The 15,838-nt window shown below is 34.3% G+C and overlaps 1 long non-coding RNA gene across 1 annotated transcript; it reads left to right on the forward strand.

Annotated features, from left to right (window-relative positions):
- Nucleotides 1–7,413: 7,413 nt before the first annotated feature.
- On the forward strand, nt 7,414–12,605 carry LOC132719383 (uncharacterized). The gene is made up of 2 exons (XR_009624216.1): nt 7,414–7,555; nt 12,431–12,605. It is a non-coding gene; the product is annotated as an uncharacterized LOC132719383 (long non-coding RNA).
- Nucleotides 12,606–15,838: the final 3,233 nt, after the last annotated feature.

Genomic DNA, 15,838 nt, shown 5'->3' on the forward strand with positions numbered 1-15,838 from the left:
GGATGCTTGTCTAGGTAATTGCTCGAATGTCAAGCTCGAATATGGGTCACCTGGGGTCAAAAACTAGGTCACACTGCTCAAATATGGATAATCCTTGTTAGCACTAGTGGTCACATTTTTGACACACCTGTCATGAAACTTGGTCAGAACGCTTGTCTAGATAATTGTTCGGATGAGTTTGACGGGTCAGGTGAGCGATCTAGGGCCATCTTGTCCCTCTTGTTTAAAGATCTACCATGATGGCTCTAACTAAATCTCTCGGAAAACAACTGTGGACACCTAATCTTTTTTCGCCTATTTTATTGAATACGGAATAATCTTATATTATTTGTCATTATGTATCTAGGAAAATTTGTCTATAGATGTGAAATCACATACACGTGGACCCCATCCCATCTCGTTCTCGGAAAATTAAAAAAACAATTAATGGCTTTGCATGAGTTCACTAACAGAATTGCACATTATGTCTTAGAAACGAAAACATTTTTTCTCATTTTTAAAAACCTGAACTAATTGCAAAAGAAAAGAAAAAGTAGAAAGAGATTGTCCCGGTGATTTGCCATCGAATAGCTTTTTGGAATGATATAAATTCATTTTTTGATAAAAAAAAGCATTTAAATTGTGAAGCATAATTGGTTACGTTTATTACGAGGTTTTTAAAAATGATTGAATTGCATTAATACTGACTAACTACGTAGAATACCTTCGATGATATTAAGTACATGTATTTGACCAGTCTTTGTTAGGCAATTTAGTGTTTGATATACAAGGTAATGACCGATACTTAACCCATTGACCTGAACTTATATTTCTAAAAATAAATCAAGCTCATAGTATGGAAATTCCAAATACTTTCTTTTTCATTGCACAAATTTCGTGCTGGAGATATAGATTTCTGATAGAAAATATAATTATGTAAATTCTAGTGAGTAATTTTTTAAAGTATTTTTTGGACGCTTGCAATTTATTGCATGAAATATCTGGGTAATACAGTAGTGTGTTTTGATAGTTATAATCAATAACTTAAATAATTGTACAAACCTCGTTATTCCAAACATTTAATCTGATTTGTGTTTGAAATAATCCCTTAAATTACATTTGTACTTGTTTGCATTTCACATTAACTATTGTAAACATTTTATGCAGATATACATACAGATCAATGTAAAAAAATAAGTATGATATGCACTGTAAAGGAAATGCGTACAATATAAATACTGTACTTTTTATTTCACTGTACACGTATTTTACTGGGTAAACCTTTTTTAACAGAGAACAATTGTCAAGATTACCTGTGACTGTTCATATCATTTGGCGGCGTCTTTGATGTGCAGCATCAATATTTAACTTGTTTACATACTAGTTAGTATATTCCAGTCCGTGCAATTTACGCAATTTCGTAGATGCGCTACATTTATCGCCTTTTTTGGATGAGTTATTTTGCAAGGTATTTGTACCCGCAGCACGTAATCTTGCCCTTAAAAATGAATGTACATTTGTATTGAAAAAATATCCAAGCTAAATAAATGCCTTTTTCATTGTTTCCGGGACTTCTGGTGTTTAATATGTTTTATTGGTGATGGTCATTATCATAGTAATGTTTCAAAATTACAAAGTATTTATCCAAATGTTTCCTAGAAAAATGGTTAAATATGAAAATAAATCAAATTGTGATTGGACGTGACCTAAGACGCCTTGAATGTAAGAATATAATTGATGTGGCGTTTCAAAAGGTATTGTCAGATAATCGTTCTTTTCAAATACATTTAGTCATGGAAGTTGACCATAACTTCATTAAAATGTTCACTGGTAGTTGTATTTGTGTATCACAAGCAACACATATGTATAAAAATACTTCAAAAAATATAGAGTGGAAACCTTCTTTTCCTTGAAATGACATAGATTAAAAAGTGGATAACAAATTACACTACCAAGTCCAGCTTGACACTACCTAAAGATATAATTTTCTATCACTGTATACAATTAAATAATCCAAAACTCTTTTCTTTTTTGTCATAAAGAATTAGAAAGTGTGGAACGCTCATGTTTGCCCGTCACTGACAAATTGAATAAGAAATTTAAGTTTCTGATAAAACTTTTAATAATGGTTATCCTTTTCGGGATGTCAAAGGTCAAGGTCAGAGATAACTCAGCTTCACTTCAAACTGAATTCCCTGTTTATAGGCTAAAGGTATTTTCGATCGTTTCATGGTATGATAGGGGGATTCTCTTATCGATTTTGAGGTCATAAAGTCAAAAGTCAAGGTGATAGTGACACTAGTGTAAATCCTTGTTCGATCATTAATTTGATAGTAATACACCTAGGTTTGTGAAACTTATTAAGGACATTGAACATGGCTAGTAGGTTTTTTTCCGTTTGAGGTCATTAGGGTAATGGCATAGTCATATAGTGTAAAAAATCTTGTTAAATTAATAAGAAGGAATAAATTTAGGTTCGTGAAAATTTTAATGACTTTGCCCTTGAACAGTAAATGACCCTATGGATGTTTTGGTCACAGTGACACAAGTGTATAATCATCGTCCGTTTAATAACTTAAGAAGGACCGTGCTTATAGTTATGGTTTTAAGTTTATAAGGCCAAAGGTCAAGCTGACAGTGTCACCTTAGCGTATCAACAACGTGTTCTAACGCTAGTTGATTTGTTTTCTTCTTATCTTATAAATAATAATCAAAACCATGTCACTTCGAATTGACACGAATATATCTGATGCAATAGGAAAAAACAATTTGATTATGTAATAGTGTACATTAGATTTTATCCAACTTATTGCTTACATTTGGCATACAAATTATTTGATAAAGATTTAATTATGTCAGGTAAAATTTATGTTTGTTTCATATTCGTTTCATTTCTTGGCTACTATTAATTATTTAAAAAATAATCATGGATTGTTTTCCTTTTCAAAATTTTCCACAAACTATAACAAATAGCGTGATGTGATTTTGATTATTTTGGATGTTGGGTGTGAAAAACTGTGCATTCCTTATTCATACATGACATGAGTTTATAAACTTATTCAATAAGAGCTTATCGGCCTTTTCCGTCAATCTTCGGATAATTATGGTCCTCGAACACAAAACAATCAACTCTGAGATATTATTTGAATGAAGAATATGTAACCAGAATCTTATTATTTAAACATATCCTTGAACATAAAGAGGATATCGACTTAACTCCGAATAAACTGCTGCAGTACATGTACTGTATTTTACGCCTAACAATGACTTGCAGAATTTCAAGTGAATCCTTTCTATATCCTTAGATTTTGTAAAACCCCATATTGCACAAGAATAATTGAATGAGGAGGCAACAAATGCATCAAAGAGTTGCAGTGAAACGGAAGAGGTCACATCATATTTATTAATATAACGAAGTAAAACATTTTGGGCTTTCATAGCTTTTCCATTAGCATACTGATTATGTAGTTGAAAAGACCCCGTATAATTAAAGGCTACACCCAAATAGTTGAAGTTATCAACAGTCTCTAATAAAGTATTATCGTATGACCATTTTTCATTTCCCTCTTCCTAAAAACCATTGTTTTAATTTTATCTGTGTTGACCTCTAGGCCCCATTTATCACAATAAAGCTTTAAATTATTTAGATTCGATTGCAATTCTTCAATTGACTTTCCAAGTATGACCATATCGTCGGCAAACAGTAAAAGAATCAGACATATATCATAAAAAGTGAAACCCTTATCGTTATTATTATCATCATTCCTTAAGTATTGTTCTAGATCTTCCAGAAATAAAGCAAACAAAATCGGTGAATTATTTTGGCCCTGCCTTAGACCAATAGATATATCAAAAAAATCTGACAAAGTATTACAGTGCTTAACACAGGAAGACACCGAAGAGTACATATCTCTAAAAAACCTGATCAATTTACCATCTAGTCCAAGATTTAGTTAATACCAAAAAGCATTACAATGGATTAAATCGAAGGCTTTTTTATTGTCTATAAAACAACACCGGTAGGAAGTTAGCAGTAGCAGTGAGCAGTAGCAAATTTATAAAACGTGAAGTTGGCATTAGCAGTAGGATAGAAGTAGCAGTAGCAAATTTATAAAACGTGAAGTTGGCAGTAGCAGTAGTTCAGCAGTAGCAGTAGCAAAAAAATAAAACGTGAAGTTGGCAGAAGCAGTAGCTCAGCAGTAGCAGTAGCAAAATTATAAAACGTAAAGTTGGCAGTAGCAGTAGCTCAGCAGTAGCAGTTGCAAATTTATAAAACGTGCAGTTGGCAGTAGCAGGAGGACAGCAGTAGCAAAATTATAAAACGTGAAGTTGGCAGTAGCAGTAGCTCAGCAGTAGCAGTAGCAAAATTATAAAACGTGAAGCTGGCAGTAGCAGTAGCTCAGGAATAGCAGTAGCAAATTTATAAAACGTGAAATTGGCAGTAGCAGTAGGACAGCAGTAGCAGTAGCAAATTTATAAAACGTGAAGTTAGCAGTAGCAGTAAGACAGCAGTAGCAGTAGCAAATTTATAAAACGTGAAATTAGCAGTAGCAGTAGCTCAGCAATAGCAGTAGCAATTTATAAAACGTGAAGTTGGCAGTAGCAGTAGCTCAGCAGTAGCAGTAGCAAATTTATAAAACGTGAACTTGGCAGTAGCAGTAGCTCAGCAGTAGAAGTAGCAAATCTATAAAACGTGAAGTTGGCAGTAGCAGTCGCTCAGCAGTAGCAGTAGCAAATCTATAAAACGTGAAATTGGCAGTAGCTCAGCAGTAGTAGTAGCAAATTTATAAAACGAGAAGTTGGCCGTAGCAGTAGGACAGCAGTAGCAGTAGCAAAATTATAAAACGTGAAGTTGGCAGTAGCGGTAGCTCAGCAGTAGCAAATTTATAAAACGTGCAGTTGGCAGTAGCAGTAGCTCAGCAGTAGCAAATTTATAAAACGTGCAGTTGGCAGTAGCAGGAGGACAGCAGTAGCAAAATTATAAAACGTGAAGTTGGCAGTAGCAGTAGCTCAGCAATAGCAGTAGCAAATTTATAAAACGTGAAATTGGCAGTAGCAGTAGCTCAGCAGTAGCAGTAGCAAAATTATAAAACGTGAAGTTGGCAGTAGCAGTAGCTCAGCAATAGCAGTAGCAAATTTATAAAACGTGAAATTGGCAGTAGCAGTAGGACAGCAGTAGCAAATTTATAAAACGTGAAGTTAGCAGTAGCAGTAAGACAGCAGTAGCAGTAGCAAATTTATAAAACGTGAATTTAGCAGCAGCAGTAGCTCAGCAATAGCAGTAGTAATTTATAAAACGTGAAGTTGGCAGTAGCAGTAGCTCAGCAGTAGCAGTAGCAAATTTATAAAACGTGAAGTTGGCAGTAGCAGTAGCTCAGCAGTAGCAGTAGCAAACTATAAAACGTGAAGTTGGCAGTAGCAGTAGCTCAGCAGTAGCAGTAGCAAATCTATAAAACGTGAAATTGGCAGTAGCTCAGCAGTAGTAGTAGCAAATTTATAAAACGTGAAGTTGGCAGTAGCAGTAGGACAGCAGTAGCAGTAGCAAAATTATAAAACGTGAAGTTGGCAGTAGCGGTAGCTCAGCAGTAGCCAATTTATAAAACGTGCAGTTGGCAGTAGCAGTAGCTCAGCAGTAGCAGTAGCAAATTTATAAAACGTGAAGTTAGCAGTAGCAGTAGGACAGCAGTAGCAAAATTAGAATTTTGGGATAATATATAAACATATATATCCGTTCGCCACAAAACTTGTTAAAAAGCTACCTGTGCAATTTCATCCAAACTTAACAGGAATGATCAGTACCAAGTCTAGTTGTGCTTTCCATTTCCATGATTTTCATCACTTAATTTCGGAAACTTAACTTTAATATTTTGAAAAACATTATGTTCTTTGTGGACAGAAACTTTGAATTATAAAAAAATAAATTTCATAAAAAAGTATCTACGAATTGCCACAGAAATATAAATAAAAATAAGAATTTTAGAGGTAAAAATTAACTTATATTACAAAGTCTTACGTTTTCACCACAGGAACTTGAAATTCTATCAAATAACCAATATTAATTATAATATCCAAATATACCCCCTATATACTATAAATAGTATATAGGGGGTATATTTTGCATATTATTTTTAATAGTGATAGAATTTCAAGTTCCTGTGGTTTTCACTAAAAGGAATAAGAAGTTTCTACACGGACTATTGGAAACTGAAACACAATAACAGTTACTAGCATTTTAACAATTTTATGATTTACAAAACAGGAGTGCATATTAAATACATTTGTATTTGCTGTAAAGAACTAAAGATTGCAACTGTATTTAACTTTGTAAATATCTATTATCTCTTTGTTACAGGTGTGGTTTTGGAGTGTCCAGGAATTTCTTAAAATTTTACGTGTTTTTGAAGAGATAAAGCTATATGTATATGCTAGTGTTCATCCGTGCTTTATATCAATGATTTATATCAACAATAACAACAAATTTATTCAATATCCGCCATGAATTATATTGTCTTTCTGTATAATGTCAATATTTGAAACGCATTTTGATGTCCTCAGGTGGAGGGCTTATTGGTCAAAACCAGATTGTTGTTTGGTGGAAAAATTATTCTTATTTTTCGTGATTACATTTAAATGTATGTATAGTGTCATTTTTAACTTGTTTGATATGATATATCCCGATATTAGGACAGGGGATCGAACTTGCGGTGTCTGGCGCAACTTACTGTAAGGATCTGATATTCTAGCATAATTCTGAAATGTACTTACAACAGAACTTATAATGAAATCCAAGTGACATGGTGAAATCCTATAGCTTAGTCATATATGGTTGACTTCTACAAGATAAAAATTCACTTACCTGATTGATCTGAAGGAACCCTGTATTAACACTTATTGACTTTGCAATTTAAGCTGATAGAAATGTTAAACTTACCTTATTGTATAGCAGAAAACTGATTTTCTCTTTACATTTTCTGTGTAGCAGACGTCCAATGACAGACATCTTTGAAATCTGTCACTTCATATTTTATATTGAAGATTTCTTATTGCAAATATCAATTTTAGTCAAATTCAATTCAAGAACGTAATTTATGTAAAGTTTATGATTGATTAAGGTCAGAAATCCTTAAGTATTCACTACATGTTTCTGTATATTAATGATTTTCGTATGTAGATTTTATATGAGATTTCAATATGGCCGCCATTGAAATCCAAGATTTCAGATTCAGAAATCCGGCCGTCTGTCCATTGGAGGATTTCCGGATTTCTGTTGTTTTCATTGGTGGATTTCAAACATCGAACCTTATAAAAGTCGGAATCCAACCAATGTTGTCACTTCGGTCTTGACCTCCAAGTAATGTAAATGAAGTTTAAAACCGCCAAATTTCAAATACAGCAAACATTCTTTACAAACGACATTGTTATCCAAACTTATAAGTTGGTGTGTGATTACAGACTTGTGTGTGAGGTTTTGATTGTGGCGCAGTCAGTTGTTTGCCGAGAAGCCTTGAAAACTGTGTATTGCCCCCTTAAGAGCAAAATTTAATTTTTTGTGTGTGATTACAGACTTGTGTGTGAGGTTTTGATTTAGGCGCAGTCAGTTGTTTGCCGAGAAGCCTTGAAAACTGTGTATTGCCCCCTTACAATGGTGTCAGAAGTAGTGGGATAGTCTAAATCATTTACCATCCTATAAAACGGACCAGACTAGTGCATCTCATCCATCCATCCATAAGAAAAAACTAACATTTCAATTTGTGAAGAAAACTTTATTTGTAAGAAACATACAAATGAACTGACAACAACATTATTATAATCCTGGATTAAACTGAACTCTTATATCTATGACTAACAGTAATTAGAGATTTAAACAGAATTTACATTGGATTAACAAACATTATGGCAGACTCTTCAGATTCTGAAATAGAATTTTTTCAGAATATTAACAACAGAGCTTTGAATGGTGAAAGGCCGGGTGGTGGAGCGCCACACCTTCATATTGAAACTGAAAGAGCTGATTCACTATTGGACGAGTATGACACAAGTGATGAATAGCAGCTTGCAGGTCAGGACCGAAGTCCCCCTTCAAGGGGTAGACCATCGAAGTAGACGTAACACTATGACAGACATAATGGACTTTCCAGGAAAACGTTGCCAAAAGGACCAAATTTTAAACTTAAATCGTTTAGTGGCGATGAAAATTTTGAAGAATTCATAGATCATTTTGAAATAAATGCTGAATTAGGATGCTGGGACTTACGTAGCATGAATTTAGCCTTAAGGTCCTGTCTGACGGGAAGAGCCCAAGTTTTTATTTCAAGACTTCCTACTGACATTAAGTCAAGCTATCGCAGCCTGGTTGAGGCCTTGCGAAAAAGATTTACAAACAAGTATGATCAACCAGTGTGGGTATCTTCTCTGAAAGCAAGAAAACAAGGTTCAACAGAATCTATTGCGTCTTTTGCAGATGCTCTCTCCGTACTTGCATGCAAAGCATATTCTGATCTGAGTTACAATACACAGGAGCGAATGGCTTTAGATCAATTGTACAATAACCTGTGTCCTGAGCTTCAGTATAAGTGCATCGAAAAAAACTGTAGTACAATAGATCATGCTGTCAGCATTATACAAACATATGAAAGTGTTTTGGGTTAAAAGTAGCAAAACTCACATTCCCAACGCATCATTGACCAAGACTTTTAACGAAAAAATGTGAAAAGAACTGATATAGAAAATCAGAGACTTAATATTTTAGATGGTAATATCCAAAAATGGACAGGTACACATTCAGATAATTGTTCTGCTTTTTATGTTATTGTATCCGAAAAAGTACAAACATCAATGTGGGTTATTTTAGAGGTACCAAACAAAGACTTTATGTTGCCAGTTTTATTAATTTTAATCTAATTACAAAGACAATTCTCTTCAAATAGTAATTGGTGTTGCTGACTCGTCATGCACTCAAGTGAATGGAACAAACTATAGTAATCAAACAAAATAGTGACGTTGGAACTTGCACTTCAATAGGTGGCCTATATATATTTTTAGAATTGGAAAAGTAAGCATGGTAGCCTGTGAACCTAATACATGCATATCTCAGATGGGCAGAACAAAAGAAAGAATACCTACTATGCTAAAAGTGTATTAAGAATGACCATAGATAACAACACCTTTCACGGATGATAAAATTAATTTTGGAGGAATGGAAAGCGGGACACGGTAATGCTGGCCTGATCACCCAGGGATTACGATAAGATGACAATTGTGACTTCATTAGGATGATGTCACGTGTGTTAATGGCCATGAGAGTCTGGTCTTAACGTGTGTGATTCTATAATGTGAAGCTGCTGTATTCTATGGGAAACTTAATGACTGGTAGACATTGGGTTAGAAAAACAGTACCCAGAATAAGGAGACTATCAGAAATTTGTTCAATGCTTTAAAATGGACTAGGAGATATGTAGTATTCAATCTAAAGTAATTGTGTATGAATGTATGCTGTATGTTATAAATATACATATTAATTGCTTCCAAACAAACTGCTACCACGTGAGTATCATCCATCTAGGTTACTATTTGTAACATCTTTGAAGCTTAAAGAAATAGTCAAATCTTGGTAAGACACATATATGTATCAGCTTGAAGCAGCATCACACTCTAAAGAATTGAAGATATATTGAAACAATTGCTGATGTTAAAATTCGCATCTGAATAAAATCTTGACATTTCCACATCTGAAGAATCAACACCTAGGAATTGAATAAAATAATTAAGCATGACATAAAAACTACAATAAGACTGAGGACATTTACATTATCTGATTAAATAAACTTTTCATATACTATAATCACATAAAGTAATAATAATTACAGAACAGCAGAAGTTTTGGACAGTATAAAAAGTTCAGGTAATATCAGTCTTAAAGACTTAGGGAGGGGGTGTGTAAGGATCTGACATTCTAGCATAATTCTGAAATGTACTTACAACAGAACTTATAATGAAATCCAAGTGACATGGTGAAATCCTATAGCTTAGTCATATATGGTTGACTTCTACAAGATAAAGATTCACTTACCTGATTGATCTGAAGGAACCCTGTATTAACACTTATTGACTTTGCAATTTAAGCTGATAGAAATGTTAAACTTACCTTATTGTATAGCAGAAAACTGATTTTCTCTTTACATTTTCTGTGTAGCAGACGTCCAATGACAGACATCTTTGAAATCTGTCACTTCATATTTTATATTGAAGATTTCTTATTGCAAATATCAATTTTTAGTCAAATTCAATTCAAGAACGTAATTATGCCCTCATTTCGAAGAAAAGGGGGTATATTGCTTTGCACTTGTCGGTCCGTCGGTCCGTCGGTCCGTAGACCAAATGGTTTCCGAGTGATAACTAAAGAACCCTTAGGCCTAGGAACTTCAAACTTGGTATTGTGATTGGTCATGACCAGTAGATGACCCCTATTGATTTTGGGGTCAAGGGGTCAAAGGTCAAGGTCACATTGACCTTGTAAGCAAAAACGGTTTCCGATCAATAACTAAAGAACCTTAAGGCCTAGGAACTTCAAACTTGGTATGATATGATGATTGGTCATGATCAGTAGATGACCCCTATTGATTTTGGGGTCAAGGGGTGAAAGGTCAAGGTCACATTGACCTTGTAAGCAAAAACGGTTTCCGATCAATAACTAAAGAACTTTAAGGCCTAGGGACTTCAAACTTGGTATGGTGATTGGTCATGATCAGTAGATGACCCCTATTGATTTTGGGGTCAAGGGGTCAAAGGTCAAGGTCACATTGACCTCTTGGGTAAAAACGGTTTCTGATCAATAACAAAAGAACCCTTAGGCCTAGGAACTTCAAACTTGGTATGGTGATTGGTTATGACCAGCAGATGACCCCTATTGATTTTGGGGTTAAGGGGTCAAAGGTCAAGGTCACATTGACCTTGTAGGTAAAAACGGTTTCCGATCAATAACGAAAGAACCCTTAGGCCTAGAGACTTCAAACTTGATATGGTGATTGGTCATGATCAGTAGATGAGCCCTATTGATTTTGGGGTCAAGCGGTCAAAGGTCAAAGTCACATTGACCTCTTAGGTATAAACGGTTTCCGATCAATAACTAAAGAACCCTTAGGCCTAGGAACTTCAAACTTAGTATGGTGATTGGTCATGACCAGCAGATGACCCCTATTGATATTGGGGTTAAGGGGTCAAAGGGCAAGGTCACATTGACCTTGTAGGTAAAATGCTTTCCAATCAATAACTAAAGAACCCTTAGGCCTAGGAACTTCAAACTTGGTATGGTGATTGGGCATGACCAGCAGATGACCTATTGATTTTGGGGTCAAGGGGTCAAAGGTCAAGGTCACATTGACCTTGTAGGTAAAAACGGTTTCCGATCAATTAACTAAAAACGCTTAGGCCAAGGAACTTCAAACTTGGTATGGTGATTTGTCATGACCAGCAGATTACCCCTATTGATTTTGGGATCAAGGGGTCAAAGGTCAAGGTCACATTGACATTGTAAGTAAAAACGGTTTCTGATCAATAACTAAAGAACGCTTCGGCCTAGGAACTTCAAACTTGGCATGGTGATTGGTCATGACCAGCAGATGACCCCTATTGATTTTGGGGTCAAAGGTCAAGGTCACATTGACCTTGTATGTTAAAACGGTTTCCGATCAATAACTAAAGAACCCTTAGGCCTAGGAACTTCAAACTTGGTATGGTGATTGGTCATGACCAGCAGATGACCTATTGATTTTGGGGTCAAGGGGTCAAAGGTCAAGGTCACATTGACCTTGTAGGTAAAAACGGTTTCCGATCAATTAACTAAAAACGCTTAGGCATAGGAACTTCAAACTTTGTATGATGATTGATCGTGACCAGCAGATGACCCCTATTGAGTTTTGGGTCAAGGGGTCAAAGGTTAAGGTCATGACCAGTAGATACTTGATAACCCTTATTAATTGTTTGATCACTGGGTCAGAAGTCATGCATAATAACCTTATTACATGACTTATTGGCTGCTGATAGGGGGCATACATGTTTTACAAACATATCTTGTTTATGTAAAGTTTATGATTGATTAAGGTCAGAAATCCTTATGTATTCACTACATGTTTCTGTATATTAATGATTTTCGTATGTAGATTTTATATGAGATTTCAATATGGCCGCCATTGAAATCCAAGATTTCAGATTCAGAAATCCGGCCGTCTGTCCATTGGAGGATTTCCGGATTTCTGTTGTTTCATTGGTGGATTTCAAACATCGAACCTTATAAAAGTCGGAATCCAACCAATGTTGTCACTTCGGTCTTGACCTCCAAGTAATGTAAATGAAGTTTTAAAACCGCCAAATTTCAAATACAGCAAACATTCTTACAAACGACATTGTTATCCAAACTTATAAGTTGGTGTGTGATTACAAACTTGCGTGTGAGGTTTTGATTGTGGCGCAGTCAGTTGTTTGCCGAGAAGCCTTGAAAACTGTGTATTGCCCCCTTAAGAGCAAAATTTGATTTTTTGTGTGTGATTACAGACTTGTGTGTGAGGTTTTGATTTAGGCGCAGTCAGTTGTTTGCCGAGAAGCCTTGAAAACTGTGTATTGCCCCCTTACATTACATACAAAACAGGCGCCAACCCCGTGAATTAATTGAATGTGATCATTGTAAATAGAAGATTTCTCACATCATGTGTAATGCATGTTAGTTTTATGGTATTAACGTAATGTTTATATGTCAAGGGAAGTGACGTTATGTTTATTTGTCAAGGGAAGTGACATGAAGTTTATATGTCAAGGAGAGTGACGTTATGTTTAAATATGTCAAGGAGAGTGACTTCATGTTTATGTTTAAAAGACAGTGACGTTATGTTTATAGAGTGTGATTGGAGCACCACACTAAATACCGTATTCCGGTACATACCGGACAAGACGCTTGAATCATAAAATTCTAAAATCTTGCCTTTATACCCGACGGAATGAACTGAAATATGTCTAATTCATCTTTTCACGCCGATTTATGTATAAATAATGAATGAAAAATGTAAAAATCGGCGAAAAGAACGATATTTGTCTATTTTGTGATCATGATTTCTGCAAGCGTCTATAGGTACTGCTCCAATCCTGTATCATGTTTATATGTCAATGAGAGTGACATACTGTTTATATGTCAATGAGTGACATAATTGACCCTGTCTACCATAGCATAGACTATGGTTTTTAATAGGATGTTTATTATAATTCACAGAAATGAAGCTGGATAGTAATAAAATGTAAAACATATTTGGCTTAACAGCCATGATTTTACAGAATGCCATATGTTGTCATAGTCACGACATCCTGAGCACTCAACAAAATTTTAGATCGCAGGATAAAGCTATGGTTTTGAGCTTAATCTTAACGTCATTTCCGCAAAATTTGAACGTTTTATGCATGTTGTTGCTTGCAGTAAAATAAAGTTATGACGTTAAAAAGTTAATTTGAAATACGCGCTGACATTAAATGTTTTACAGATATTTACCAGGTTTTGATCTTACACGTGGCATTTTACGCCAGGACAGTATGTCCGTTCATAATATCAATTCAACAATGCTGGAAATCAGTCTTCTAGAAAAAAACTTCAAAACGTCTAGTGAATCCTCTTTATATAGCCCTGACATTGTCCCAATGGGCTTTCGGTATTTGTGGGACGGCTATCTAGCTTATTCAGTCCATGACCTCAAAATGTTCATTAATTACACGCATAATTGCTTTATTTCGTGAGTGATGATACAAGAAAACTTTCGACAAGACTAAGTGGATCTCCAGGCATGAAAAGTATGTCCGTTTGGCTAGCGATTACACCGAAAAGTATGTGTGGCTTTCATTCTTTTACGCTATTTAGACGCAATTTTATGACGGCGTGCTCCGAGGTACGTTGGTATACTGTATTTTAACTACTTTGATTTGCAAAATATTTGATTTATTTATAATTTGTTTTTGTACTGTATCACAAATTATATATTTTGTATAATTATATATAAATGTTTATGTTGTAATTACGTCGTTACTTAGTATACTTGACACAAAGAAAGTCTCTACGAATTTATCATACATCCATCGTATACGAGCTTCACCTTTTACGTCAGTACATGTGTACTTAGAAACACGTACGTATCAACATACTATGAAATGCAGTGACAAATACTAAGAATTACACTGAAGTGTTCAGATTTCTTTGAAGATATAATGTTTACATTACATAAGTACCTCAAGTATCAAGCGTTTCATATATGTACACTTTTTTAAAGGCACATTATGTCTCAGAAATACATATGTTTTAATTAATTGGAAATGTCAAACATATGTGTTTAATAATGTTTAGAGCATGTTAGATGTTGTACAACTTCAAAAAATGCGCTAAACATGCTAAACACTGTACTGAATGTAGTATTTTGACTTCCATGCAAAACACCAATTCATTATAATTATACCAATTGTAAACAGAAGATAGTTCATATAATTATATAGCAAATGAGTATGTTTTAGGAAACTGTAGCAGGATACCAAAAAAAACAACAGTTTTTAAGAAATAGAAATGATAGCATATCTGAGGCATAATGGGCATTAAAATTACATTATGCACGCTTACTTTATAAAACATATCTGTAGATTTATTTCAAATTGTTTAAAACAGGACTTTAAAAATGATCTTATGTCATATTTTTTCCTCATTCTCAGAACAGGCTCTACTAATGTAGTATAGTCGATCGAAATAATTATGTACAATTGTGTACAATTAAAAGACGGTTATACGTAAAGGTTTGACTGTAAAATGAAATGGTTGGTGGATAAGTTTATCCTTCTTTTACACCTGGAAGGTGATTAGGAAGAAATCGGGGTAGATTTATCAAACATGAAATGTGCGTTTATTTCTTTACTTAGTGTACTATTTATAACAATTTTTAGGCCAAGAGTGATGAATAATTTGTTAACAAGCCACAGATTAACTCTGTTTTAAACGTGTGAAACATTTATTACAAAGTTTTTTTGGAGGAGAGGTTGAACACCACTAATTGACTCCTGGAATCCGCTATTTCCTGTATTTTTTCTTGGGATATTTCAGAAACTACATATTTCTTTCTCTGTGTATCCAATCTTATAGGAGAGGACATTCATAACTGGGAGAGAACATTCATAAGCTTTATAGCTTTCTGCCCAATCCCAAAATGTACTTTGTAAATATTGTTCACTTGTTAAATGTTTTGTTGAATAAATATGTTTAAACCAATCTTAGAAACACAGTTAATGTCTTAATTACAATATCGCAAAACATTTTGAAAAAGTTCAAACCATTGGTTGCTATAGTCTTTACTTTTTGATACTGAATGAAAATAACATTACTACTTTATGAATTAATTTTACATGTTTTAGATTAAGGAAATATTTTTTCCCAGAACATTAGCAGTTCATAGAAATTCACGATTCTTGTTATTGTTGATTGATTATAAACATTGTTTGACTGCTTTGCGAATTACATTAACTAACCTTGATTGTAACAGATTAGTGCCTTTGTACTACCTGTGGATTCAAATTAGGAATAATTTTGGCAAATATATATATAGAAAAACAGGTATTTAAAAGCGCACAACTTTTCTCATCCTTCCATATCTATGTATAGCAGATAATGCAATGTTTAAGAAAAAACTATTATTATTATTCATATACATGTAGCATGTTCATACTAAATCACATAGAATTTTATCAACATTATACAATCAAGAATTATTTCTTAACACTATCCAGACAATACATTTTTTTAACATTTTTTTTTATCAATATTTGAAAGAAAAAAAATATGGAAAATCCA

The sequence above is a fragment of the Ruditapes philippinarum genome, unplaced genomic scaffold (genome assembly GCF_026571515.1).
Source record: "Ruditapes philippinarum isolate M1 unplaced genomic scaffold, ASM2657151v2 ctg8373_1_1_1_1, whole genome shotgun sequence".
In the NCBI taxonomy this organism is placed as follows: Eukaryota; Metazoa; Mollusca; class Bivalvia; order Venerida; family Veneridae; genus Ruditapes; species Ruditapes philippinarum.